The sequence below is a fragment of the Chlorocebus sabaeus genome, chromosome 24, assembly GCF_047675955.1.
Source record: "Chlorocebus sabaeus isolate Y175 chromosome 24, mChlSab1.0.hap1, whole genome shotgun sequence".
NCBI classification, from domain to species: Eukaryota; Metazoa; Chordata; class Mammalia; order Primates; family Cercopithecidae; genus Chlorocebus; species Chlorocebus sabaeus.
Window position 1 is genome coordinate 53,531,235 of NC_132927.1, and position 13,974 is coordinate 53,545,208.

Below are 13,974 nucleotides of genomic sequence, written 5' to 3' on the forward strand. Positions count from 1 at the left end.
ACTTGTAGGCTCAAGTGAACCTCCCACCTTGGCCTCCCAAAGTGCTAGGATTACAGGTGTGAGCCACCATACCCAGCCTAGATTTCGTTTTCATTGTGTATTATTTTGAATGGTTTGGTTTTTTTCCCCTAAGCATGTTATTTTCAGAATTTAAAGAGCATACTTAAAGCCGGGCATGGTGGCATGTGCCTGTAATCCTAACTATCTAGGAGGAGGAGGCAGGAGGACCATTTGAGCCCAGGCATTGAAGACCAGCCTGGGCAACAGAGTGAGACCCCATCTCAAACAAAACAAAACAAGAATATTTAAGAAGAAACAAATTATAAGGGGGAGAATACTAGTTAAAATGTCTCACCCTGAGCTTTGTTTTTAAATTCGTTTCTCAGTGGTTCACCTCTTCTTGCATTCACAATTTCAGATGTGGGCAGGCCCAAGAGATCACCGCCAATCTTTATTTTGTCCGTGAGGAAAATGAGAGCTAGAGAGGGTTTAGCAAGCTGCTGGGGCTCCCTGGCTAGCCTGACTGCAGAGACCAGGCTCCTGTGATGCTGCTTTCAGGAAACGACCGATGATCCCTTTATGTGGATTATAAAATCATCCTTGGACTTGTCTGCGCTTTCCCAGTGTGTCGTCCACTTTTCCATGAGTCTTACTTCATGGGTACCCATGTGGGGAACTTGTTAAAATGTAGGTTCCCAAACACCTTCCTGGAGATTCAGGTTCAGTGGGTCAAGGTAGGGCCCTTCCACCTGTGTTTTAGCAAGGCCTCCCCCTCTTCCCGCAGATGATTCTGAAGTGGGTGATGTCTATGACCCCTTTGACCTCCCCCAGCTCAGCCCTGCTGGCGTTGTCTGTGCATCTAGGCTGAACACCCCCACACCAGCAAGGGAAAATGGGGTGCTCCAGCTTAGCAGGGCAAGTGACAGCTGGTGCCTCGGCTCCCAGTGCAGTGCTCTCCCCATGGCCCCCTCCTCACAGCTCATGCTCTGCTGGGTTAAATGGTAGCCCCCAGCTCACCCACCCAGGCGTGGGCACTGGCTGGCCTGGATTTGGAACTGGGGCAGGCTGGGGATCGTGGATGCTTCCGGAGTACCCCTCACCCCATTGGAGCTCCCCAAGGCAGGCCTTGTGGGAGATACTGACAAGCACATTGGAGCTGGGAGGGGCTTGGCCAGCTTGGGCTTGGGGAGGAGCTGCAAGGAGGCCAGGGAGGACTGGGATGCACGCCCGCCTGCCCTGAAAGGGTTCTGTTGTCCCTGTGCCATAGATCCTTGGAGGAGCCTCCCTCGGGGTCAGGAATCAAGCGGGGACACGGCTGAGCCACTCAGAAGCACCTTTTCCTGGGGACTGATCAAGAGGAGGGAAGGTCCTATAACAGCCCAGGGGCCACGGGGGGCCTGAGCCCCAAACCTCAGCTGCTGTTCCAGGTAGGTGCCCCTGGCATCATCCCATCACCCATCAGGGCTAAGCCCTAACACCAGCTCCCCACCTTGAGCCTAGGAAATGTGGCCATCCTGGCCACCCCATGGCCTGCAGCTCTCCAGCCAGCACTTGGGCAAAGGCCCTCCCTAAGCCCTCCTAAACCCACAACCTGCCAAGAGAGGGGCAGGAACGGCCTAACCCCATTCCGAAGGGCGCTGTCCCAGGTGACCCTGCCCACGAGGCCTGGGAAGGGGCAGAAGATGCTCTGGTTTTGGTTAGGATGTCCTCTGTCCCCTAGAAATTCCCCTGGGGCTGAGCTGCTAGCTGGGCCCCCGGTGGTTCTTGCCCAGCTGACTCTGGTTTGGGGCAAGCCCAGAATCCGGCCAGGCATGGCTCTTCCAAGAGTTCCCTGACTCTTGACACTTTTTTCTCTAGGAAAGGATTAAGACAGATGGTATCTTCATAGACTACTAGAGCTGGGGATCTTAGAGGTAGAATCCAACCGCAATCTCTTTTTACTTCTCAAGCATTACTTATATCAATAGTGTAGTTTCCAATGTTGTGGTTGAACATCTCAGAGGAATCAGGTGTAGTCTTGTCAAAACAGCGCGGGAAGCCCTTTGGCTTTGGACAGCCCTTCCTGGGCTCATTGGCCTCCCTTTGCCCCTCAGTCCAGCCTGTGCCCCACACTCCTCTTCCTCTCCTTCCACCTTCCCAGTTACCTCCAGCAACTCCTTCTCCCTTTGCAAAAGGAACATTGACAGTGGCTGGACATGCCAAGCTAGAAGGTATTGAAGCTAGGTTAGCATCTAAGTGAGGTTTTCTTCCCTATTTAAGTAAGTAAATACATTAATAAATAAATCTTTGAGGAAGGATTAGAGAGTCCGGGAAGCTTTCCAGAGGAAGCTCTAACTGTGATAAGACTTCTGTATTTGAGAGTGTCTCAAATCTCTCTTACATGAAAGAAGATATTATCCTGCATGGGGTGTTGGCCAAGAACATCGTGATTGTTGCTGTTATTGACAAAAGTAATCTTAGATATAGTTCTTTACGTCCCCTTTATAATTTCCTAGTCCTTTCTTGGGAGAGCCCTCCAGCGCAGGGAACCTTAGCCACAGGCAGTGTGTCACTTCTGTTCCTCTGGCCATTCCCAGGCCCCAGCCCTGTGCCAGACTCTTGTTCAAGATTACTAGAAGAGGGGCCGGGTGTGGTGGCTTATGCCTGTAATCCCAGCACTTTGGGAGGCCAAGGCGGGCGGATCACGAGGTCAGGAGATCAAGACCATCCTGGCTAACACAGTGAAATCCTGTCTCCACTAAAAATACAAAACTTAGCTGGGCGCAGTGGTGGGCGCCTGTAGTCCCAGCTACTTGAGAAGCGGAGGCAGGAGAATGGCGTGAACCCGGGAGGCGGAGCTTGCAGTGAGCGGAGATCGCCAGGAGGGGGAGCTTGCAGTGAGTGGAGATCGCGCCACTGCACTCCAGCCTGGGCGACAGAGGGAGACTCCGTCTCAAAAAAATAAATTAATTAATAAATTAATTAATTAAAAAAAAAAGATTACTAGAAAGGGCAGCAGTGGAGCCAGATGGGTTCACATCCCAGCTCAATCACCTACTGGCCTTGTCATCTCTATGTATTTCTGTCTATTCATCTGTAAAATGGGGTTAACAATAGTACCCTAGGGTGAAGATTAACTATGGTAATATCTGTAAAGTGCTTGAAACAACATCTAGCACCCAGTAAGTGCTTAACACATTAGATCTGATCATTGCAAAAATCTATTCTCTCCCCAAAATCTATTCTCTCCCAGCCATAGTCTGCTGCCTGATCAACCTCCCTAAGGCACAGTGCAGACATCCAAGTCCTTGGCTCTACAACCATCCGTGGCTCCCCATTGCCTAGTTAATGACTGTGCTCTAACTTCACTTTAAGGGCTTGAAGGCAGAGACAGATATTGTTTGCCTTGCATGTAATAAGGAATCAGTAATGTTTGATGGGAGAGAGTTTCCACCCTCAGCGTGGGTAAACTGAGTCCCTAAGGAATGGAAGTGCAGTCACCTACAGCCAACATCTGGGGGTTTGATCCAAGCTCTTCTACCTCCCCAACCATAGCCTGGCCAGGAGCAGACCTGGATATGGGGCCCTGGATCCACACACAAGGCTAGGGATAGTTTCCCTTGGATCCACTGGGTCTGCAAATGCAGTGAGCCCTATTTTGGGCTCCAGCCTTGGTCCACATCAGAGTCAAGAGAGGACACTTGGCCATTGCCCAGACAGACAGTGACCACAGTTATAATGTGTACTCTCTGATGAGTTCAGGCCAGGCAGCAGACTTGACATCATGGTCCTCATTCATCATGGGGCTGTGGCCAAAACCTTGGCTCCCATGGCTCAGGTGGGAAGCCTGAGGCCAGCATAGACTGCCCATGATCTGGCGTCTTGGACAGAGAACTCAGCTAGCTCCATCCTGCATCTCAGCCCCTGTGGTGGAAGAGAGGCCACACACTATGGAGGAACAAGCCCTGGGCTGGGGCAGGACAGAACAGCGTTTGAGACCAGCCTCCTCATCTGGTGGAGAGACCTCAACCGTGTCAATGAACTTCTCTATTTTCCCATCTGTGAAATGGGGAGGATAACACCCACTTCGTAGAGTCGGGGTGACGGCAAAATGCTGCAAAATGCCCAGAGCCACTACATGCATGGAGTAGGCACTTGGGAATTTGCAGCGATTCTGATCAGACCATCAAAGTTGTTCTCCAGGCTGCCGAGTGGAGCTGTTTCAGTCCTGACTTCCAGCTTTCCTTAGGTGGGGAAATTGTCCTCGCCTGGCCTCCGCTCTGAGATAAAGGAAAATAGTGGTGGTTTTTGGCAGAAGCAGGAAACAGTTCAAATGTTTCCAGACTCCTGGCAAGGGTGGGAAGTGCGGGAGGGAAGCAGCGCAGCTCTGCCTGGGTTTCTCAGAGATTTTTCCACTTGGAGGCTCGGTGCTGCCAAGCCCAGGAAGCCAGCAGTGAAGGGACAGGAAGGGGGCAAATCAGAGCATGCTGGTTCCTGCAAGATGGTATTTTTCTCTTTATCCACTTGAAAAATGAACGAATCTATTGGGATTCCAGGCACTGGACTAGGCAGCAGCAAGTAAAACAAATGTGACCCTGCCCTCAGGGGGCTTTCATTCAAATGGGGCAGATAATAAACAGCGTAGTATGGATGACGTATGTTAGAAGGAGATAAATACAATGGGGGGAAAAACACAGAGAAGGAAAGGGAGGGCAATCAGCAGTGCCAGAGGAGCTGCGTTATTAAATAGGATGGTCAGGACAGACCTCACTGGAAAGGCAACATTTGAGACACACAGATTGTTTGCTCCCCTTGGGGATTCCTGAGAGGCCGGGGGGCTCAGAATCAAGGCCAAGTACCTTTCATGAGATCCTTGGATAGGAGCAAAATCTAGAAGCTCTTCTAGTCCCAGCCCAGATAATGTCATGCCCTTTCTCCAAGACCTTCAATAGCTCCCCACTGCCTACACAATCAAGTGCAAATCATTCAGCCGAGATTCAGGGCCTCATGATCTGGTCCCAACTTGCCTGTCTTCTCACCAGACCCTTCTCACCCCACTTCTTCAGCCAAGCTAGTCTGCCTGCCATTTCTGGAACAGTCCACTGTCTGTTTCCCTCTTCCTCTCATTTGTCCCTCTGCCCGGACTATCCTTGTTCCCACTGGTTTCTGTCAGTATAGATATCTCACCCACCCTCCAAATGCCGCCTCTCCGAGGCCTTCCCCGACCCGTGGGGCTGTGGTCTCTGAGCACCACAACTTGGCTTGTTCCTTTCTCAGCATGTGGCTCTTACTCTGCCTTGGGTGTAGGCACTGGTTTTCCTGTCTTGTGTCTCTACCTGGCTGGAAGTGCTCTGGGCAGGGCCTGGGCTCCTTCACCTCCAGCAGGTGTGGGACTCAGTGAACGCTGGCTGAACTGTGTCCCTGCTCAAAGGCTTCCAGCGACACTGTGACAAGCCAGGCCCACTCAGGCAACGAAGGCAGAAGTGGAGGCAGGCAGGAAAGGAGAGAGGAGACTAAAATGTAGGTGAGAGATGATGGAAGAGCTGGTGAGGGATGAGAGAGAAATCCCCACTGTACTTTTTCCAGAGAGCAGATTGTCGCAGACAGAAGGAGGGATCCCTCTCTTCCCCCAGAAATAGCTAGTACTCCCTTCAGTCTCCCAGGCCAGTGCTTCCTTGTGTCTAACTGAAATACCTCTTGCTGCAGCTGCAGTTCACTTTCTCTTTTTCCATCATCTGGCTTCAGGTCACCATTCAAGTCCTCATTCAGCCTGGATCATTGTGGCTTTTCTGATCCCCTACCAAAGGGCAGGAGCAAGGTCAGAGGAGGCTGGCTCCTGCCCTGGAGCTTGTGCTCTAGTTAAGGAGGCTATGGTGATCCCCAGAGCCACATGGAGACTGCTAGGGAGCTAAGATGTGGGGCCACCATGAGTCATGGAGGTTGTGCCAGCCACCACCCCTCAGCCTCTCGGCACAGCCTCCCTGCAGGGCTAACCTTCATCACAAACAAACCTGTGAACAGAGAGCTCCCACTAGTGTAGCAGGGATTCTCGGCCCCTCATGGCCCCCAGGCCCTGTGAGGCCCTGTGAGCCAGACCCACATCCTCTGCTATCTGCCTCCCACCCATCACTGGACCAGCTGTACTCAGAGAGCACACGAGGCAGCCAATGTGACTCCAGCCCTATTTAAACAGATGGCGCCAGAGCCCAGAAACAGGCTTCAACCTGGTCCCCGTCCCAGCTCTGCTGCCCCTGAGGGGTGGTGCATTTCCATCCAGGGGACCTGAACTAGGCTCACATCTTGTCCTGCCCCCGCTCCCCATCTGCCTCTCGGCTGGCTTTTATGCATGCCGAGGTCTCCTCCTGGACCGTTCTGCCCTGTTCTCCACAGGGTAGGAGGCCCACGTGTCCTCAGGCTAGGAATGTGATGCCTTGAGGCCAACTGGCTAGGTTCAAATCTCACTAAGAACAGTGGTTCCCATCTTGGTGGTGATGTGAGGACAGAGGTGCTCTTGTGCTTCCAGAGTCTTAGCACAGCCCCTGGCAGGTAATAAGGGTAATAAGTACTCAGTTCAATTGATCTAGTGCTGTTTTTTGTTTGTTTGTTTGTTTGTTTGGTGACAGTTTAATAAAGCGTTCATAAAATGTTCCCAATAGGCTGGCTAAGAGCAAGGTAGCCGAGAGAAAACCAAGTGGGAAGTGTTCTGTGGTCCCATCTACAGCAAAGAGAAGGTATCCATATTTTAAGAGCTGCCTCAGCTGGCACCTCCAGGCAGCCTTTCGGGATTCTCCAGTTCTGAGGCAGGAGCTCCTCCGCTCTGCTCCCAGTACTCCTTGAACAGAGCTCCAGAGTGCAGCTATGCGGTCTTGTTATGGTCTCCTTAGGGGTCTGTGTACCCACTAGAGCCTTGTGTCTTGCCTGTAGGCACCTCGAGTTCAGGGAACAGAGTCTGGACCGTAGTTTGCTGAATAAATTATTTTATGAGTGATGGGTGGGCAGCTGGCAGAGGCAGTGAGACTGAAAGAATCAGCTGGAGCCTGGCTTTCCCAGGACCTGTCTTCAAACTCGAGGTTGCCCACACCAAAGTCTAGGGGGTCGAATGAGGAGGCTGAAGAGGAGCCTCCCTCTCCCGTGGTCTAGGATAGTGATTCTCAATGTGAGGTCCCTGGCCCAGCGGTATCAGCATCCTTCAGGGACTTGTTGGAGATACACATTCTCAGGCGCTACCCAAGACCTGCTGTAGCAGAAACCCTGGGGTGGAGCCCAGCGATCTGTGGTGTAACAAGCCCTGCTGCTGACTGTGACCCACCAAAGTGTGAGACCCATTGCTGTAATGTTTCAAGGGTGTGCGTTCATTTTCCCGTAAACTAACACCAAAGAGGAGAGGAGGTAGAGTGTCTCTGGGGGTGAGGGGATCTCTCCTCTGCTGAAGGCTTCCAAGAAGGCCCTGGGGCTGGGCCCCCAGGACATGGCTCCTACTGGACCCCCACTCCCGCGGCTGAGATCATTGTACTGACAGGGCAGGTGCGATGGGGACAGTTGAGATGCCCCTGTCCTCTCCCAGGTGGTCCTAGACCAGACAGGATGCTGCTCCCACCTGGCCTTGAGTCCATTCCATCCCCACTGCCATTGCCCAGCATCCCTTCTACGTGCTGCCTGCAGCGGGGCCCCAGGGCAGACTTCTGGAATGACATGGCTAAGGGAGATCATTGGCTAAAATCACATACATTCACGCAAGCCCCAAAACACACAAGTGTATACAACTCAATATGCACACCTATGAACACATAAATATGCATGCAACCCAAAACACAAGCATCTAAAACCCAGATTATAATCACAAACACATTCCCAAGCACAACCAAATACCCCTCAAAACATACTCCGATACACACACAAACACATTGACACACGCACCTCAAAACACACAAGCACCACTTCATAGACCCACTGTATTGGCTTCCTAGGACTCTGCAACAAATTACCACAGAAGAGAACCACAGAAAGTTATTCTCTTCCAGTCCTGGAGGCCAGAAGTCTGAAATCAAGAGGTCAGCAGGGCTGTGCTCCCTCTGTAGGACTTAGGGGAGGATCCTTACTTGCCTCTTCTTAGCTCCTGGGGGTTGTCAGCAGTTCTTGGCATTCCTTGGCTTGTAGCTGCCTCACGCCAATCTCTCCCTTTGTCTTCTCATGGCTTCGTCTAAGGACAGCAGTTGTTGGGTTCAGGGGCCACCCTCATCATGTGTGACCTCATTTTAACTAATTACATCTGCAAAGACCCTACTTCCAAACAAGGTCACATTCTGTGATTCCATGTGGACATGCATTTTGGAAGGAAACTGTTCAGCCTAGTAGCTCTACACATCCCAAACACATAGCTACAGAGGCAGACAGGCACACACACAACACACACACACACACACACACACACACTCCTCTACCTGGCACATGGAACTCTGAGCTCCTGAGAGGAAAGAGAGCCCCTGAGTGTCAGAGCTATCCACTCCTCCTCTCTGGGTGTCCAGCACTGAGAAGCCTACATCTTTATTACAACATTTACCTGGTGATGCTGCTTTTCAGTTTGGTTTTGTTGTTTTGTTCGAAAAGGTTAGGTATGCATATAGTACAAAATTCAAAAAGCAGTAAAGACGCTGGGCGTGGTGGCTCATGCCTGTAATCCCAGCACTTTGGGAGGCCGAGGTGGGTGGATCACCTGAGGTCAGGAGTTAGAGACCAGCCTGGCCAACATAGTGAAACCCTGTCTCTACTAAAATTACAAAAATTAGCCGGGCTTGGTGGTGCCTGCCTGTAGTCCCAGCTACTCAGGAGGCTGAGGCAGGAGAATTGCTTGAAACCAGGGGGTGGAGGTTGCAGTGAGCCGAGATCCTGCCACTTCACTCCAGCCTGGGCAAAAGAGTGAAACTCCATCTCGGGGGGGAAAAAGAAAAGCAATAAAGAGAACAGAGTGAAAGGTAAGGCTTGCTCACCCTGCTTCCTCGCCACCTAGTTCCCTGCCCAGAAGACAAGCACTGGCAACAGTTTCTTGTGCATCCTTCTAGAGGAAACAGAGACATACAGGAGGCAGCATTCTCCATGTGCCATCTGCATCTTGCTTTTCCTGCCTGGCCACGCACCACTTGTTGTTTATTCTGGCTGCTTTCACGCCACTGGGGTCTCCTCCACCTGACTGTGTGCTTGCTGAGGACAGGCCATATGTTATGGATCCCTGCCTTTTCAGCGCCTAGCTCGGGGCTGGCCCAGAGCAAATGTTCAGTGAAGGCCGGCTCTATCTAGACAGTAATAAATTGTCAACAGCTGGTTGGATCTGAGTGGGACTGGCTGCAGAACTTTGGTTGATCAGAGCCCATCCTGGCAGCAGCAGGAGGTGGAGTGGGATGGCCCCAATAGGCTGCTCCTGCTGGTGGGCACCTCCCCACTGGCAGCCTTCAACCCAGCTCTAGCTGGAGCTGACTTTGGGGTTGGGGCCTCTGCTGCTGTATCCCTATGGCTGCTTTACCTCCCTCTGCTCCTTCCTGTCCCCTCCAGACTCCTATGGAGGAAGCAGTCAGGGGAGAGGCTGGAGGGAGAACCATGCTGCCTGCCTGCCGGCATCTTAGCCCAGGGGCCCTGCAGGAGCTGAGCTGAGCCATTGCCCAGCCTTGCTGGCTGAAGACTTAGTGGGGACTTGTTACCACAGAGACGAGAATTGCAGCAATAACTCAGGGTCGAACTGGATCCTGCAGCTTCACCCAGTTGTGGTGAATGTATTTGCTCCACAACACTCAAATATGAGATGCACCACATTTTTTAAAAAATCAAAACAGAAACAGATGCCCCAGTCTGAGATTTTGCCATGATAGGCTTTGAGCAAAGCCCTAGGGGGAGACAGAGGTGGGCAAGGGCTGCTCAGCCCTCTGGGACTAGACCAGGGAAATGCTCCTTTTGTCCCTCTTTGGAAGGAGGGCTTAAGTTAGATGATTTGTAAGATCTCCGCCAGCCAAAACACTCTGGGTTTGACATCATGGGGGCCAAATGAGTCCTACCCCAACCCACTGCCAATCTTTCCTTTCTTCTGCAAATATTTGTAAAGCACTCAACCCTATCCAGCACAGCAGAGGAAATAATCAGCAAACACAGCCAAGGGCTCTGTTGTCAAGGAGCTTCCCTTTGCGGGGAGGTGTGGGGTGTCAGCCATCTGCTACGTCATCCCGTAAACAACATCGAATGTACTAGGTACAACAAGGAAAATTACACGTAACTTTATTGAGCCATTGCAATGTGCTAGGCACTGCTCTAATGTTTCATGTGAGTTGGCTCTCTTAAACCTCACATCCACCCAATAAGGCAGGTGCTATTAACATCTCCATTTTACAGATAAGGAAACTGAGGCACAGGGAGGTTAAGAAGCTTGCCCAAAGACATGGGGCTAGTAAGTAGCAGAGGCAGAACTTGGGTCCAGAGAGTCTAGTACTAGAAATCCACAGTTACTGCATGCATGATGCCTGCCTCCCAAGATGCTCGGAGGCATGGGACTTGGGGAGCTGGGCCTGGCCTGAGCTCTTCCCTAAGGAAGCAAAAATGGAGCTGAGATTAACCAGGAGGAGAATGAGTCAAGTAATGGGAGGGAGAACCTTCCAGGTGGTGGTACTGGCGTATACAAAGGCCTTGTGGCAGGAGGGAAGATGGCAATGCTCCAGAAACTGAGGGAACAACCTAGGAGGCTAGAGATGGAAGTGAGGGGGAAGTCTGACACGATGAAGCCAGAACACTAGGAAGGGCAGCACACCCAGGTCTTGGTGGCCAAGTTAAGGAGAGCGAAGAAAGCCCTTCTAGGGCTTTCTGATTATGATTCCATAACAGCTTGGTCCAGGAGGCCTCCCTGGGCACTGCAGACTGGCTTCGGTGCATTTGCCAGCCCTTCTCACACTGCGTTGTCACTGCCTTTCAGCCAAGGCCTTTCTCATTCCCCTTCTAGAATGAGCTTGAGGAGGGGAGGAACACATCTCATCCTCTTTAGCAACCTCTACCCGGGTGAGAACTCAGGAAAGAGTAAGTGAGAACAGTAGGATGGAAGGGAGGGTGAGATCACTAAGACCTGGGGGTATACCCAGAAGGCTGCCTGAAGAAAGCAGAGTTGAACTGGGCCTTGCCAATGGAGCACTCCTGTTGGGCAAGGATCAAGGTCCTCCACAGAGGGGAGGAATGGAGGGGGCAGAGACAACCAAGGCCTTTGATGGGCAAGGGGCCTTCCTTCGGCTGGAGCTGAGACTCATCATGGGGAACTGGGGGAGGTGAGATTGGAGAGGCTCCTGGGACCAAGAGGGCCTCCCGTAGTCCCAGCCTCTGCCCTGGAGCAGGACAGGACCCGAGAGCTCAGATGTCAGAAGGAGCAGGGAGCTGTGCAAAAGCTCGGGCCTTGGCTTTAGATCTCCACCCCTGCTGCTCAGCTGCTAGTTGTGTGAGCCTGGGCAGGCTGTGCACCCACTCTGGGCCTCAGCATCCTCATTTGTAAATGGGGACAGTTGGTACCTCTCCTCTGGCAGGACTGTTGGGGACCAGGTGAGATGATGACTTTGTAAACATACTTTGTCACCTGGAGGAGAGTGCACGTAGGCCCTCCGTCAGGCTCAGAGGTAGTCTAGAGACCAGGCCCATTCAGGACCCCACCCCCCACCTCCTGGAGGCTACCATTTCTCTTTTGTTCCCTTCCCTATAGGAGTCTAGGTTTAGACCACCCCAAAAAATGACTAGAGGGGCCACAGTGGCCACCATCTTCCACTGATCCATTGAGTTGGGGTAGGGAGGTGGGAGGGCTGGGGCAGGGGGCTGGGGAGGCTGCTCCTGCCTGCCCTAGTAAGAGCTGTGCTGGGGAGGCCTCCAAGTCCCCTTCCTGGTCTCTGCCGCTGGGACTTGATGCTGTAGTCAGCACAGTACCACTGCTGTCAGGAGGAGCCACTGACCTGGGGTGGAACAGGGATGGGGGCTTGCCTCTGGCTTCCAGGCAGACGCCCAGGGACCTGGTGGCCACCTTGGCTTCGATGGTGCAAGGTCAAGTCTTGATCTGCCTGCATGTGGCCCAGCCAAATCCTGACAGGGGAGGGGGAGGAGATGGCATTGGATTCAGGCTTTGACTCTTCTGAGTAGGCAGCCTGCACAGGAACCACTGCGCTGCATGTCACCGTGAGAGCTCAGTCCCTCCACCCTCTCCTCCCCGGCAACAAGTCTGAGTGGAAGCTGATCAGAATGAGGGCATTTGAGGAAGGGAAGAGGGATTTGATGCAGGAGGAAAGCTGGTTACATGGATGCCTGTCAATCTCAAGCCTTCCTTTTAATATATGATCTTTTTCTAATTAGAAACAACAATACGTATTCATATTAAATAGTTTTTCAAACTCAGAAAAAAATGTTAAGGACTATTAAAAGAATGTGATATAATTTAGTTTTTTTCTTTTATTTTTCTTTTTAGAATCCAGATCATTTCATTTAGCAGCATTGTGTCCTGCTGTTTTTATTTCCTATTTTACCTTTTTAACATAGGCACGGAGTCACCGGTCCTCCTCCCCGTGTCTCCCTGAGTCACTGCCCAGTTCCCAGAGAGCTGGGTGACTGTGACATCCCCACAGCTGCCTCTGCCTTCTGTCTCCAGCCCCACATGGGCACTGTCATGGCTGCTCACGGACTCAGGGGCATGGGCAGAAAGACATGGGTTGTGGTCCAGGGTCTGGAGGACAAGGAAAAGAAACTTCCTGCCAAGGAGAGGCATCTCTGGGGGGGTACCAGAGGTGAGATGGATGGGGTGGGGAAACCAACACACTCAGCTTCCAGCCTGGGTCCAAGTGGCCACCTTCTCTCCCGACGGCATCCCAGCTCCCTCTGCCACCCGCAGAGGTGTTAAGAGGATAAGTTTCTTAACCTTCTGGGCCTGAAGTTCCTCATTTATAAGATGGGATAATAATAGAAGCTGCCTGGTCCTTCTCTTTAGTTGAGAGTCCCTTAAATGTAGTACAGATGTGGGAGGCCATCCTCCTGTACCCCAGAAATACAGTCCTCCTGGAATTGTGCCTTCAGAGGCTGCATGATATAGTGGAGCCAGACACTTAGATTCCAATCCTGCCTCTGTCTCTCTCCAGCTGTGTAACTTTAGGCCGTTACTTAACCTCTATGAGCCTCAGTTTCTCTATGTGTAAAATGGGGATACTGATTTTTACTTCTTAGGCTGCTACCTCTCAGGTTGCTTGTGAGGAATAAACGATGTTCAGTGGGATAGTCATAAGAAGGCCTGGCCCATCACAAATGCCCATATCCTCTCCTGCCCCTTTCTTCTCCTGAGGCCTCCTCAGGGGCTACACCCACGTGAGCCTGGAGTGTGGTCCCAGTATTCCCTGTCAGCCTTTCCTTTTTTCGATGTACTTCTGTCTTGAGCCTAGCAGCTTCATTCCTGCTTGTTGGAATCAGTGTTCTCTGCCTTGAGGGTGGCACATAGCAAAGTGATCAGGAGGGGGCTGGGGAACCAGCCCCCCAGCTCAGGCCCTAACTTCACGGTATTAGCTCCCTGATCTGGGCAAGTCTCTTAACCTCTCTGGGCCTGAAACTCCTCATTCATAAGATGGGATAATAATATAACCTGCCTGGTCTTTGTATAGGAAACAAAAAACACTCTAGGAATCTTAAGTAAAACCAGGACCGGGACATGAGGCTGTAGTCAGCTTGATTCATACAGGGAACCGCAGGGTGTTGAAGTCACTGGAAAAATTAGAAACTGGGTCTTCAGAACAGAGCAGAACTGTCCCTCCAGACAAATTACTTCTCTCCCAGTCAGGAGGGCCATTACTGGAGCCATGGAGTTCACATCCTTTCACCTGCTACCCAGGGATAAGAAAACTGCTGCAGCTTTTGGCCGGGCGCGGTGGCTCAAGCCTGTAATCCCAGCACTTTGGGAGGCCGAGACGGGCGGATCACGAGGTCAGGAGATCGAGACCATCCTGGCGAACACGG

At 52.0% G+C, this 13,974-nt stretch overlaps 1 protein-coding gene across 6 annotated transcripts in view; it reads left to right on the forward strand.

Moving 5' to 3' along the window:
• TMEM63C (transmembrane protein 63C) overlaps positions 1-13,974 on the forward strand; it is a 74,833-nt gene that overhangs the window by 14,062 nt on the left and 46,797 nt on the right. For 2 of the 6 annotated variants that reach the window (XM_037984314.2, XM_037984316.2), the window contains exon 2: positions 1,268-1,427. The exons of the other annotated variants lie outside the window; for them this stretch is intronic. The gene's annotated coding sequence lies outside the window, so the exon portion shown is untranslated. The remainder of the gene's footprint in view (positions 1-1,267; positions 1,428-13,974) is intronic. 6 annotated transcript variants of the gene reach the window in all.